This window comes from Panthera leo, chromosome A2, assembly GCF_018350215.1.
Source record: "Panthera leo isolate Ple1 chromosome A2, P.leo_Ple1_pat1.1, whole genome shotgun sequence".
Taxonomy (NCBI): Eukaryota; Metazoa; Chordata; class Mammalia; order Carnivora; family Felidae; genus Panthera; species Panthera leo.
The window spans coordinates 22,160,223-22,172,312 of NC_056680.1; the positions used below are offsets into that span (position 1 = coordinate 22,160,223).

The window sequence follows — 12,090 nt, forward strand, 5'->3', positions numbered from 1 at the left end:
CTTTTTGAAATGCTGTCCCCACAATCCATAAAAAAAAAATAACAGTAGTCTGCACTAACTGAACACTGAATATGTTGGACATGGTGATGTCTTCACCTTCAGTCCTCACCAGAATCCTAAGGAGGAGAAAGGGTGAATGTCAGAGAGTTAACCACACAGGTATTATCCAGCTACAGCATCAAATGCATTATTGTTAGGAATATGCCATAAATACCAAACTCCACAAACCATCATTTGGACATAGTGTTCATTCATTGGATTCACTATCCATTTGAGGGACTGTTTAAACAGAAGTAGACATAATTTTTTACCCCCTTTTCATCATTCTGTTGCTGCTAGAACATAAATCTCTGATGGTCACATTGTGATATCTTTCAATACACCTGTAGAAATAGCTGATGTTTTGGAGTCTTGGCTTGAAGATCATGCCAGGCTAGAAGAAAAAAAAATGTCAAGATGTATTCAGAAGTGAATTTAGTAATATATGATATTCTGAAATAGACTGAGCTATCCCACATAGTAAATTCTTCAGATAACTGATAGTCAAGCATCAGAGCCTTTAAAGATTTATTCTTTCTATTATAAGTCTTTTGAAATTATTTATAATGCCTTGTGGCAAACAGTATACTACTTGTAATTTAATCTTGATAACACAAGCTTATCATTATGAACACCCATTATTGTTCTGTGCCAGAATGTGAAATAATGTAATTATTTTAGAAAGCTCTTTTAATGAATACCTATAATTGGATTTGGTCCTTTTCAAAATAGTTATCTTGTGAGCTTTTATACTATTCTGATAATGCTGTTACTGTGTGCAACATGTTTGAAACTCTTCCTTCCGAATGTCCTACTTAGCTTTAGTCATATTGCTTCTGATTTCCTTAGTGGGGGAATGATCTCATCTGTTGAAGATAAATTTGATTTGGGAAGTACATTGTAGTCACTTGGAATCAAGTCTAAGTTACCATCTGAGGTCAGAAACACTGATTATAAGGAATGCAGTTGGTTACTTGCCTTAGGTATTTGTATTTTTACTTGCTTCTACCTTTGATATCTTCATTTGAGATCTCTCTTTTTATTAAAAAAAAAAGTAGATGCATTTCTTCACATTCTGGAACAGAAGAATGATGCATGACTATAATGATAAACTAGGGGTGAGCCTTTAGGAAATAAATGAATAGAGGGTTTTTAGGAGGTTTTTCTGTGTGTTGGGACTTAAACTGTCCCTCCCAAAAGACCTCCAATAAAGACTCATACAAGTTTTCCCCAACATTTTATGATGAACGTTTTTAAATGTATAGAAAAGCCTAAAGACTGTTTGGTGAACACTCGTATATCTACTCCCTAGTTTCAACTGTTCACATTTTATTATACTTACTTTATCTCTCCATCAATCCATGCCTGTACCCATTTATCAGTATTTCATTTTTTTTTTTATTCATTTCAAACTTCCAACTTTGTTCTTCCTTTTCAAGGTTTCTTTGGATATTCTAGGCCCTTTCCATTTCTATGTACATTTTAGATTCAGTTTTTCAATTTCTACAAAAAAAAAAAAAAATTGCTGGAAGTATAATTGAAATCGTGTTAAATCTATAGATCAATGTGGGGAGAATTCACATGCTAATAATACTGAATCATCTAATCTGTTGAACATGGTATCATTTTCATTAAGTTCTCTGAGAATATGTCATGGTTTTCAGTATGGAGATCTTACACATCTTTTGTTAAATTGATCACTATGCATCTATTTCTTTAAAAATAGCATTGGTAATGGAATTGTTTTAAAGTTTTATTTTTCAGTTACATATAAAAATGCAATTAATTTTTGTACATTAATTTTGGATGCTGCAATCTTGCTAAATTCACTTATTCATTGTAGTTGTTTTGTAGATTCCTTAGAATTTCCTAATTTACATATAGGGGAAGAAACCTTCCTTCTACTCTCTTAGGTTCCATGCTGGACCTAAGAATTGAACTACATAAGACAGATTAATAGGAAAAAAATGCACATTTTGTTTGATACGTTGACATGTTTACAAGTGTCTTTGGAAGGAAAATGAAGACCTGAGGAAGCCATTAGGACCCAAAGCTTATATACCTTTTTAAACAAAAAGAATAAATTGTGGGGATGTGAAAAGACAGAGGGACTTGGTCAAGGGACAGTAAGTTGTGGGACAGTGACTAAGGAATATTTAGGGGAAGCTATTGGGAGATAAGGTTTATTTTAGTAGGTTTTTAGTACTGACCCATCCCAGTGTCTGGTGATAGGAATGTTTTCTTTCTGGTGCAGTGAGGTCTCACCGGAAATTTTATAACCTGCTTTTAGGTAGAAAGGGGGAGGTCAAAGAACCCTTCCTGCATCTGTTGTTTCTCAAATGCCTTCAGCTCAAAATAGTCAAGATGCCAAAGTGGCACATTCTGAGGTGGCACATTCTGAACTCCTTCATAAACAAGCCTGTTCTGTAGAGATAATTTTCCTTTTCAATCTGTGCCTTTTCATTTCTTTTTCCCTGCCTTATTGCACTGGCTATGACCGCTGGTACATTGGTGAATAGTTGTGGTGAGAGGCGGCATCCTTACTTTGTTCACAATCTTAGCATTCAATATTTCACCATTAAGAATGATCTTTGCTGTAGTTTTTTCTTACATATACCTTATTAGATTGAGAAAGTGAACTTCTATTCCCAATTTTCTGAGCTGTTAAAAAAATCATGAATTTTGTCGAGTGCTTTTTCCACATACATTGAAATGATTATATGGATTTTCTCTCTTATTATCTTAATATTCTGAATTACATTGATTAATTTTTGTATGTTAAGACAACCTTGCATCTTGAGCCAAACCACCTTTGATCATGATATATTATTATTTTATATATTTCCGTATTCAAATATTTCATACAATTCACAAGTCTATTATGAAAAGAGATTTCAAAATAGAGCAAGCAAACCTAGCTAATTGTCTCTTAAGATAGGGTCAGGAGGCCATAGGGGAGGAGGGGATTTTGCCCATCCTCCGCAGAGGAACCGTGAACTTCTTGCCAGCTGCAAGCCCTCAGCCTGGATTTACCTCCCTCCTCACCATGACCCCTGAATCTTAGGCATTCTGTTGGGTTGGCTTCTTTCACACTTAACTTGGAAAAGAGCTAATGTGATTCCACAACTTTCAGTCCTTCATTTGCATATTAACCCAACCAATCCCAGTTAACTGAGTTTCAATCCCTATTTCCCATAGGCGACTTCTTACCTCTATAACTCTACTTCTTCTTTGTCTTCCTTGGAGCAGGAGTCAGGTTTCTACCTGAATCCCTGTCTCCTGAATTGCAATTCTAATTGCCCAAATAAATGCCTGTTTGCTTAAATTTTCAGTGAATTCTTTCTCGGTTGACACAGTCTTCAACTTCTGAGCACAGATTTGTCTGTTTTTATAAATAATTAAAAGTTCAGTTGAGTAGCCTGTACTTGACAAAATTTACTGAGGAAGGTTTTTATTTTTTATTTTTAAAATTTTTCTTTTTTAATGTTTATTTATGTTTGAAAGGGAGAGACAGACCGAGCACAAGTGGGGGAGGGGCAGAGAGAGAGGGAGACAGAATCCGAAGGAGGCTCCAGGCTCTGAGCTGTCAGCACAAAGCCTGACATGGGGGCTCAAATCCAGGAACCTGAGATAGTGACCTGAGTCAAAGTCGATTGTTTAACTGACTGAGCCTCCCAGGCACCCTACTGAGGAAGGTTTTTAAAAAAACTATCCCGGAGTACTTAAAGGTGGAACCTGAGGAGGACCGTGAGGGAGTGTGATATAATAACAAATAAATACTTGATCAAAATGCTCAGTTGCTGGCACACAGCTCCTAAAACTTATAGAATCTCAGGAATGACAAGAGTGTCTTTTGTATGCTAATGAAATGATTGGTGACTGGGGGCTCTTAGATCCTACTGGGATGAGAGCTGGTCATCACCCCCAGAAATACTAGGCATGATGTGAAGATTGGAGCTTTTAGTCCCATTCCCTGATCTCTGGGGAGATGACAGGGGCTAAATAATTGAGCACAATTACTGATGGCCAATGATAGCCAACAATTGATTAATTAGTTGTGCCTATGTATTAGAACCTCCATAAACTCCCTAAAAGATGGGGTTCAGTGAATCCGCCTGCGTGCTGGGAGGGTGGCATGCCCCAACTCCATGGGACAGGAGCTCCTGTGCTCCAGACCCTTCTAGACCTGGTCATATGTACCCCTTTATCTAGCTGTTCATAGATAATATATTAAAAAGGCTGTATCCTTTATAATATCCTTTATAATGAGCTGGTAATAGTAAGAAAAGTGTTTCCTGAGTTCTGTGAGACGTTCTGGTGAGTCACCGAAACTGAGAAGAGGTTGTGGGAACCCCTGAATGTGTTGCCAGTTGGTTGGAAGTGAAAACACAGGACTTGTGACTGGCATCTGAAGTGGGGGCAGTCTTGCAGGACTGAGCCCTTTACCTGTGGGGTCTGATGCTGTCTCCAGGTAGATAGTGTTAGAATTGAATTGGATGCAGAGAGCTGGAGAAATGTTGAAAAGACACCATGCATTTGGTGTTAGAACTGCTGTGAATAACCACAGTCTGGAGGTGACAAAGGGTCTTGGGTTCCTCCTACCTTTCCCTTCATTTTATAAATAAGTAAATAAACAAACAAATAGAGTGTGTGCCCTTGAGCAGGGGAGGGTGAAAGGGAGAGAGAGACAGAGAGAGAGAGAATATCTTTTTTTTTTTTTTTTTTTTTTTTTTTTATGAGAGAGAGAATCTTAAGCAGGCATGGAGCCTGATGTGGGGCTCGATCTCATGACCATGAGATAATGACCTGAGCTGGGATGCTTAACTGAGCCACGCAGGGGTTCCCCTTTCTTCTCATTTTAATTCTCATCCCCCAAGGCTTTATTCTTTTCCCCACAACTGTGTTTGGTCCATTTTCATCAGGATCTAGACCTCAGCTAGTTGCTGTAACCATACAAAGAACTCTTGAAGTCAATGTATAAATGTATAATTTCCCCTTCTAGCTTCTTTATAAGTCGTTTGGTCTCAGCTTTAATTTCCCTTCCTTCCTCAGAATGTTAGCAAGCTATTACCCATGTCAGGGTCATTTGCACTTAGCATGTTATGAAGCACTGCAGAAAGTTTTCCAGTGTCAATGGAATTAGCTACAAAGAGATGGAAATCCAGGTAGTGATATGGGTGAAGAAGTAAACATTTGGGAGACAGAGAAGCCTTTCCAGCTTCCCTAGTATGAGACTAAATAGGCTGTTTCCTAGCCCGCCTATTCTTAAAGCACCCTGGCCAGCTGTGAGGCTGCTTGATTTAACTGCTTTAGGCATTCCAGTCCTTGAATGGCTGTATTTGGGCTTCTCCTGGGCCTAAAACAAATGTCATTTCTGTGGGAGAAGTGTTTTGGACAGAACAGGGCTTACTAATGTCTTCCCTCTTTGCCTTATTTAGGTCACAAAGATTTTAAAACTTTTTTTTTTAATGTTTATTTCTGAGACAGAGCATGAGTGTGGGAGGGGCAGAGAGAGAGGAGACACAGAATCAGAAGCAGGCTCTAGACTCTGAGCTGTCAGCACAGAGCCCGACGTGGGACTTGAACTCACAAACTGTGAAATCATGACCTGAGCCGCAGTCAGACGCTTAACCAACTGAGCCACCCAGGCGCCCCAGATCACAAAGATTTTAAAAGGAGATAAGGCTACATTTGTTATAGGCAGTGGAGGGAACGAACAAGAACTTTTAAATTGGACCTGGTGGCCCCGCCCACCCCAAGGTGCAGTGTCTATAACCTTCATGGAAATAGTTACCCAAAATACAAATTTTGTCAGGTTCCTGCTTGGGTGCTGCCCCTCTTTCTCCCACTAGGTGTCACCACACTACACAACAAATGAGAGGAAATGACTGGTAGACTGTGACTGGCTTCCAGACTTTATAGAGAAATGTCTGCATTTAGGTTAGCAGCACAGTGAGCGTAATTCGTTTATTTAATAAACTGTATCTTTAAGATATGAAAATCACATAAAATCAGGCCAGAGAGTAAGTTACCTCATTCATTCACTCTCTTAAAATGCCACCAGTCCTGGAAACCCAAGCAGAGGGGAGTTTACAGTCACTTACTCTATCTGTAAAAAACCTGGCTGGCTTAAATCAGCTGATGACTCTGCGAGGCTAGGTGGATCTCACCCCTCAGGATATTAAGCCTCTTTGTTGAGAGGTTGGATTACTGCTAGATCTTTTTATCACCAGAGCTGAGCTCTTGCGGCTGCTGGGGATTAGACACGATCCTTCTCCATCCACAGTGCTTTAACATCCTTCCTCCTCCTGGCACCTCCTTTGTGGTCACTCTTCTGTGAAGGCAAAGATAAGATGCCAGAGATAAGGAAGGAGTGAACAAGGCAGCCTCCGCAGCATTTCATTTCCAACACCCCAGTTGCCAAGCCATCCTGCTCGTGGTATAAAAGATCCTTCCTATTCCCTGAACATCCAGCCTCCGCAGGCCAGGCCCGTGAATATCAGTTTGATCTCAAATCTAATTTAGGGTATCGGGATGCTCAATGGAAAGCAAAACACAGCTAATTCTGTGTATCTCACAGGATGAGTGATAAACACTTGTGAATGTATCTAAATTGAATGAAGCTTAGCTCCACTAGGCTGACCCCTTCCATCTCCAAGACAGGGCTCCCTGGGTACCATTATCCAACTTCCCATGGGTGATAATTTGACATCCAGGGGTCAAAAGCTGGTAGGCCGGTGATTACTCTGTGTTCTGCTCTTGGACAAGGACAAGATGCCGCTGACATATCTGGCCTTCCTTTCGGTGCAAAGTTTAAAGTGTCATTTCAGCTGGGTCATCCGAGATTGCTGTAAAAATGTCCTGAAAGTATGCAAGCTCTTAGAAGGAGTACTGGGATTCAGCCACCATTATTAGCACCCAGCAGCATTCATAAGGTAACTCTCTGTATCTAACGTGGGACGGGAGGGGGTCTCAAACACGTTTTACACTAAGTGGAACACCTCCTCCTCTGTACTTCTAAATGAAATCTCAGGCAGAGCCCAGGTTGCATGTAGAGTTGTGCACAACTCCAGGGGGTGCCGTGTGCATTGTTGTCTGCATAACCGTAGCTGGTGCCTGAGCAGTACCCCAACACGTGAAGCAGATAAAAGCAGTATATTGTTGATATAAAAATTGTACGTTTCACTTTTGAACCTTCATTTTGTAGCCCATCAGTGGGAAATGGCCTTTTGATGAACATAAAAATTTGAAATCATGAGCTATGGTTGAAAATTTTATCAGCATCTGCATCTCAGGTCATGCAGATGAGCAGGTGAATTTTTAAAGACGCTTGAATCAAACAGATTCACATGCTCATAAATAAGAATGACAGGGATCACATATTTTGAAATTTGGGTGATCTTTGTCGAGGGGAAGACGAGAATATCTATCCAAAACACGTAGTGTTTAACCCAGCAATTCCACTTCTAGGATGTTATCAGATGTACTCGCAAACATGAAAAATGATCTATAGACAGAATTATTCATGGCTGCATTATAGGTAACAGCAAAAGATTGGAAGCAACCTAAATATCCAATAAAGGATGTATCACACAATGGAAAATTTGGCAGCCCTCACAGGCAACGAGGAAGCTGTATGTATGGGGTGGTCTCCCAGGGTCCCAGGAGAGGAGCAAGGTGCAGAAATGTGTGGGTAATATGTTACCTCGAATATCTGTGAGTGTGTGTGTGTGTGTGTGTGTGTGTGTGTATTTATCTGCTTGTATATGCATGAGAAATTTCTGGAAAGATATCCAAGAAACTAATAGCATTGTTTTTTTCCAGGGCAAAATGCTCACTGCATGGACAGAGATAGAAGACACTTATTGCATACCTTTTGTGCCTTCTGAATTTTGAACTACATGAATGTATTCCCTAATTCAATAATAGTAATATTTAAATGGCGAGATCTCCCTTGCACCACCCCCCCTTCCCCAAAGAGAAAACCTCAGCCAAGATGTATGATAATCACTGTAGCAGTCTAACATACAGTATTCTCACAGAGTGGTCAACCCATTGCTGATTCACTTGGGTGGCACAGCTTCATGATTAACATGACAGTATAATTTAGTGCTGGGGTTAAATTTTGCCTCTGTTACTTATTAGTTGTGTGACCTAGGGCAGATCTATGTAACTTCTCTGTGCCTCAGTTCTCTGTTTAATAGATGATGATAAATCCTACTTTGAAGGGTTATTGAGAGGAATTGATGAGTTAGGCTCTGTTAAGTGTTGAAAGAAATGTTTAAAAAGAACAAAAGAGAACAAAGAACCCCAGTGTGCCTGGCATTAGTTGTGATGTGGCTGGATGTGGCAATATGATTGATAAGGCAGAGGATAGAAGTGTAGCCCTTGACACCTAGCAGCTACTTAACAAACATTCATTCCCTCCTCACCACACTTAATTGGGCTGCCAGGGGCTTTATAGACTCTCTGAGCAGACTGAGTAGTAATTTTCTACTGGACATATTTGTGATCTCTTCATTTTAGTCTGCAGATGGACCCTTTGAGCTGTCTTAGACTGGGTCAGGTGCTTTTAAAGTGGAGAAACTATTTTGCTCTATTATTTTCATGTCAGTTTCTCAGGTCTATCTAAGTAAACATTTCCATATTTTTTTTGTCCAAGTTTTATATGGATTAAATTGTTGCAGTGGAAATGTGCCATGCTGTGAAATGGAAAATCTGTGGCTATGAATTTAGGCATACGTTGAAAGAAAGGTACAAGGCAATTATATGAATAATTCTTAGGGAAATGAAAACAAACCCAAAAATAAATAGCCAACATTTTTAGAATGTTAGGGGTCATGCCAAATCTTTACAAGCTTTATCCTCAACCCCTTTGAGTTACTATGATGAGTCCCAGTGTACGCTTGAGGAAACCGAGGCAACTTGTCCAAGGTTACAAGGAAGTGAATGGCAGAGATAGGATTTCAATCCTGTCTGGATAGTTTCAGCTTCCAAGTTTTGCATATATTCCTTTCCCTCAGAGCCAACTCCTCATGAAATAAAATTCATAAGCCTTAAACAGAAATTGCTGATTGATTTTAGGATGTATTTTTCTAAGTAAGGAAGGGACTCTCATATGTATATTATTTTTTATAATTTTTTTAAATGTTTATTTATTTTTGAGAGAGAGAGAGACAGAGCATGAGCAGGGGGAAGGCAGAGAGGGAGACACAGAATCCGAAGCAGGCTCCAGGCTCTGAGCTGTCAGCACAGAGCCCAACATGGGGCTCAAACTCACAAACCGTGAGGTCATGACCTGAGCTGAAGTCAGACTCTCAACCGACTGAGCCACCCAAGTACCCCATTTTTTATAATTCTTACATTCACTCTGTGAGTTAGGGATTGTTCTCATCGTTCAGGTAAGGAAACCAAGACTCAGAGAGGTTAGGTTACTTGCCCTTGGTTACACAGCAAGTAGAGCAGAAGGTGTTTAAACCAAAGTCTGTCTACTTCCATAGCCCTCAGACTTCTGTTCTTAAGAACTTCAAGTCATCTTCAGTCTTGTCCTGTTTTCTCTCAACCCCTCTGCTGGGGCACACGTTCAAAGAATGTTTTATACAAGATCCCTGAAATTGGTCTCACAGAGTTCTGTTTCTCCTTGTCTAACAGCCATGTGACTCAAAGTAAGAAAACTTCACATTGAGATAAGTTTCTGTCTTGCTGTATCTAGATTCCATTTATTCTCTATCTGATATAATATTTCTCTTTAGAATATACATTTGTGGCATGATTCTTAAAACAATGCAATAGTTTCTGTAGTTCTTCAGAGTCTACGTTGTCAACTCTCTGAATTAGGCGGAACACAGAATTCCTTTAAGATTAGGAGTATCTGACAGGGTTTGTTTGGATTTCCTTGACATAGCTGTTTACAGCCAGATTCTCCTTGTCTGAACACACAGAACCTGAGAGGACTGACAAGCGACAAGGGAGACACTCTGAGGCACAGAAGATGCTCCGGGGAGAAAAGTCCCTGAAGGGCTGGAGGGAGGCAGGAATGGTGGCTGGCGCCCTGGGCTCTGGTCTGAGCTTCGCCACCTCAGCCCTGGGACTCCAGATCCGTAGGAGGTTAGGTCAGGTGGTCTGTAAGGTAGATATGAAACCAGGAAGCTGGGTTATCACCTCTGGCAGAAGGGGGAGGAATTCTTCCCATATGATAACACGTTTGCCATGTGCCAAACAATTCGCTGAGCACAGTTCAGGGACAACTGATAGAATCCTCATAACAGCCCCATGAGGGGAGTGCCGCTAGTCCCCTTATTTCACAGATGAACAACCTGAGACTCTGAGAGTTTCGGTCACTTCACCCAATGTCCCACGGCCAGTAAGAGGCAGAGTGAGGATTCAGACCCAGTCCAGCTGGCACAGGGACTTGTACCTTAACCACCTAGCACTAGGGCCCTGAAGCTAATGGAATGACCTAGCATTCTACTGCCCAGAGAGAACCCATTCTCCACGCAAATGCATTCACACACATACAGTAGACAAAACTGCATCCTACTGTATGTGCTATTTGTAATTGTTCTTTCTCTTAGCAATGTACTCAAAAATGACCATCTTTAAGGTAAATCCCTCCCTCCCCTCCTGCAGGGTTCTTCCTGTACAAATAGGCAGATTGTGGGGTGGGACGCTGAGAAGGGCACCAGGCCAGCGTGGGGCTCACTGCTAACGATACATCCCAGAGCCTTCCAGTGACCCCCAAACAGCCAGATCCTATTCAGCAAATGGAGAAAAAAAGAATTTTCTTGGCTTTGTTTTGTAGCTTCCATTAGCTTAACTGTCATCAAGAACAATGCTGAGTCAGGGCCTGAATTATCTTTTTCTCTGCTGAGGTTCTTGCCTTTGGCTTGCTGCCATTCTCTGCGTGCTACAAGGGATGAAGACAGGTCTCCACCTCATCCATCTCTCAAGAAAGCTGATAGGTATTATATATAATTTAATGGAGAGCAACATAACATGTGAGTTAGAAGGATGCATTCCAGTCCTCGTTCCAACACTGCCTGCCGAGCTGTGTGTCCTTGAGCATGTCATTTAATTCAGAACCTTGGTTTCTTCAAGCATCCAGTACAGATCCCAAGACTGCCTCCCTCCTAGGGCCATCCATCATCAGGGTGGGATGAGATAGGGTGGAGGATGCTCGGCACAGTGCCAGTACTCCAGCCTCGCGCTTGCCTGGGGAGATTCCACTTCTGTGCCCTTCAGGGTCACCTGGGATCATGTTGCCGTTCCCAAGCCACTTGGTAAGGATCGCGCTGTCCAGACAAATCTCACCACACAAGCCCTGGGGACATCTGGGTCTTGCGACCTATTGGGCTCCCTGAGGACAAGGGCATTGCTCTCCCTTTCTCAAATGTTCGAAGTTATCTGGGAGAAACCTGTCCTCTTCTTCACAGGAATTTGGCCAGAGAAACAGGGTGTAGGGACCCTTCTCAAGGGATGTATCGGTATCTTTTTTTTTTTTTTTCTTCCCCTCTTTCCCACTTGCTTTGTCCCTCCAAGTCTGGGGAATTTTGATCTAACCTGGAGCAGGGGAGGGGGAGCGCTGTTGGACAGGATAAGCCATTCCCTACCTTATATTCTTGCAAGTCTTTTGACTAACTTAAGGAGATGCTCTTGAAACTCAAAAGCCAAACATTGATCCCTATTTTGTTGTGTTCTACTGTATCAAAAGGGCCCTGTAGCAGCAGGGCTTTATTTTATGGAGAATGCTAAGCAACTCACTACTTTTGGTTGCCTGCCTAATACCTGTACAGGTTGGCTTTACAATCTTCGTGTGAGCACTGCCCTGAAGAGTCTGTGAGCTCCTCAGTCTCTGGCACCCAGCATAGTGTCTGGTACACAGTTGGCACTTCATACATGCCTGTTGAATGACAGAATATCTAAAACAAGAGATATACTGCTTCTGTTTGTGAAATGTGATTTTTAAGGTCCTCAATGGTAGTTTTTGTGCACAAAAGAGATTATTCGTAACGTTGATTTTTAAATTAATCTTTCGTATATTGAAGTTAGAAT

General features: G+C 41.1%; 1 long non-coding RNA gene across 1 annotated transcript; it reads left to right on the forward strand.

The window, feature by feature from the left end:
• Window positions 1-6,811: 6,811 nt before the first annotated feature.
• Window positions 6,812-7,923, forward strand: LOC122214469. Its single transcript, XR_006199892.1, has 3 exons — window positions 6,812-6,974; window positions 7,580-7,728; window positions 7,864-7,923. It is a non-coding gene; the product is annotated as an uncharacterized LOC122214469 (long non-coding RNA).
• Window positions 7,924-12,090: the final 4,167 nt, after the last annotated feature.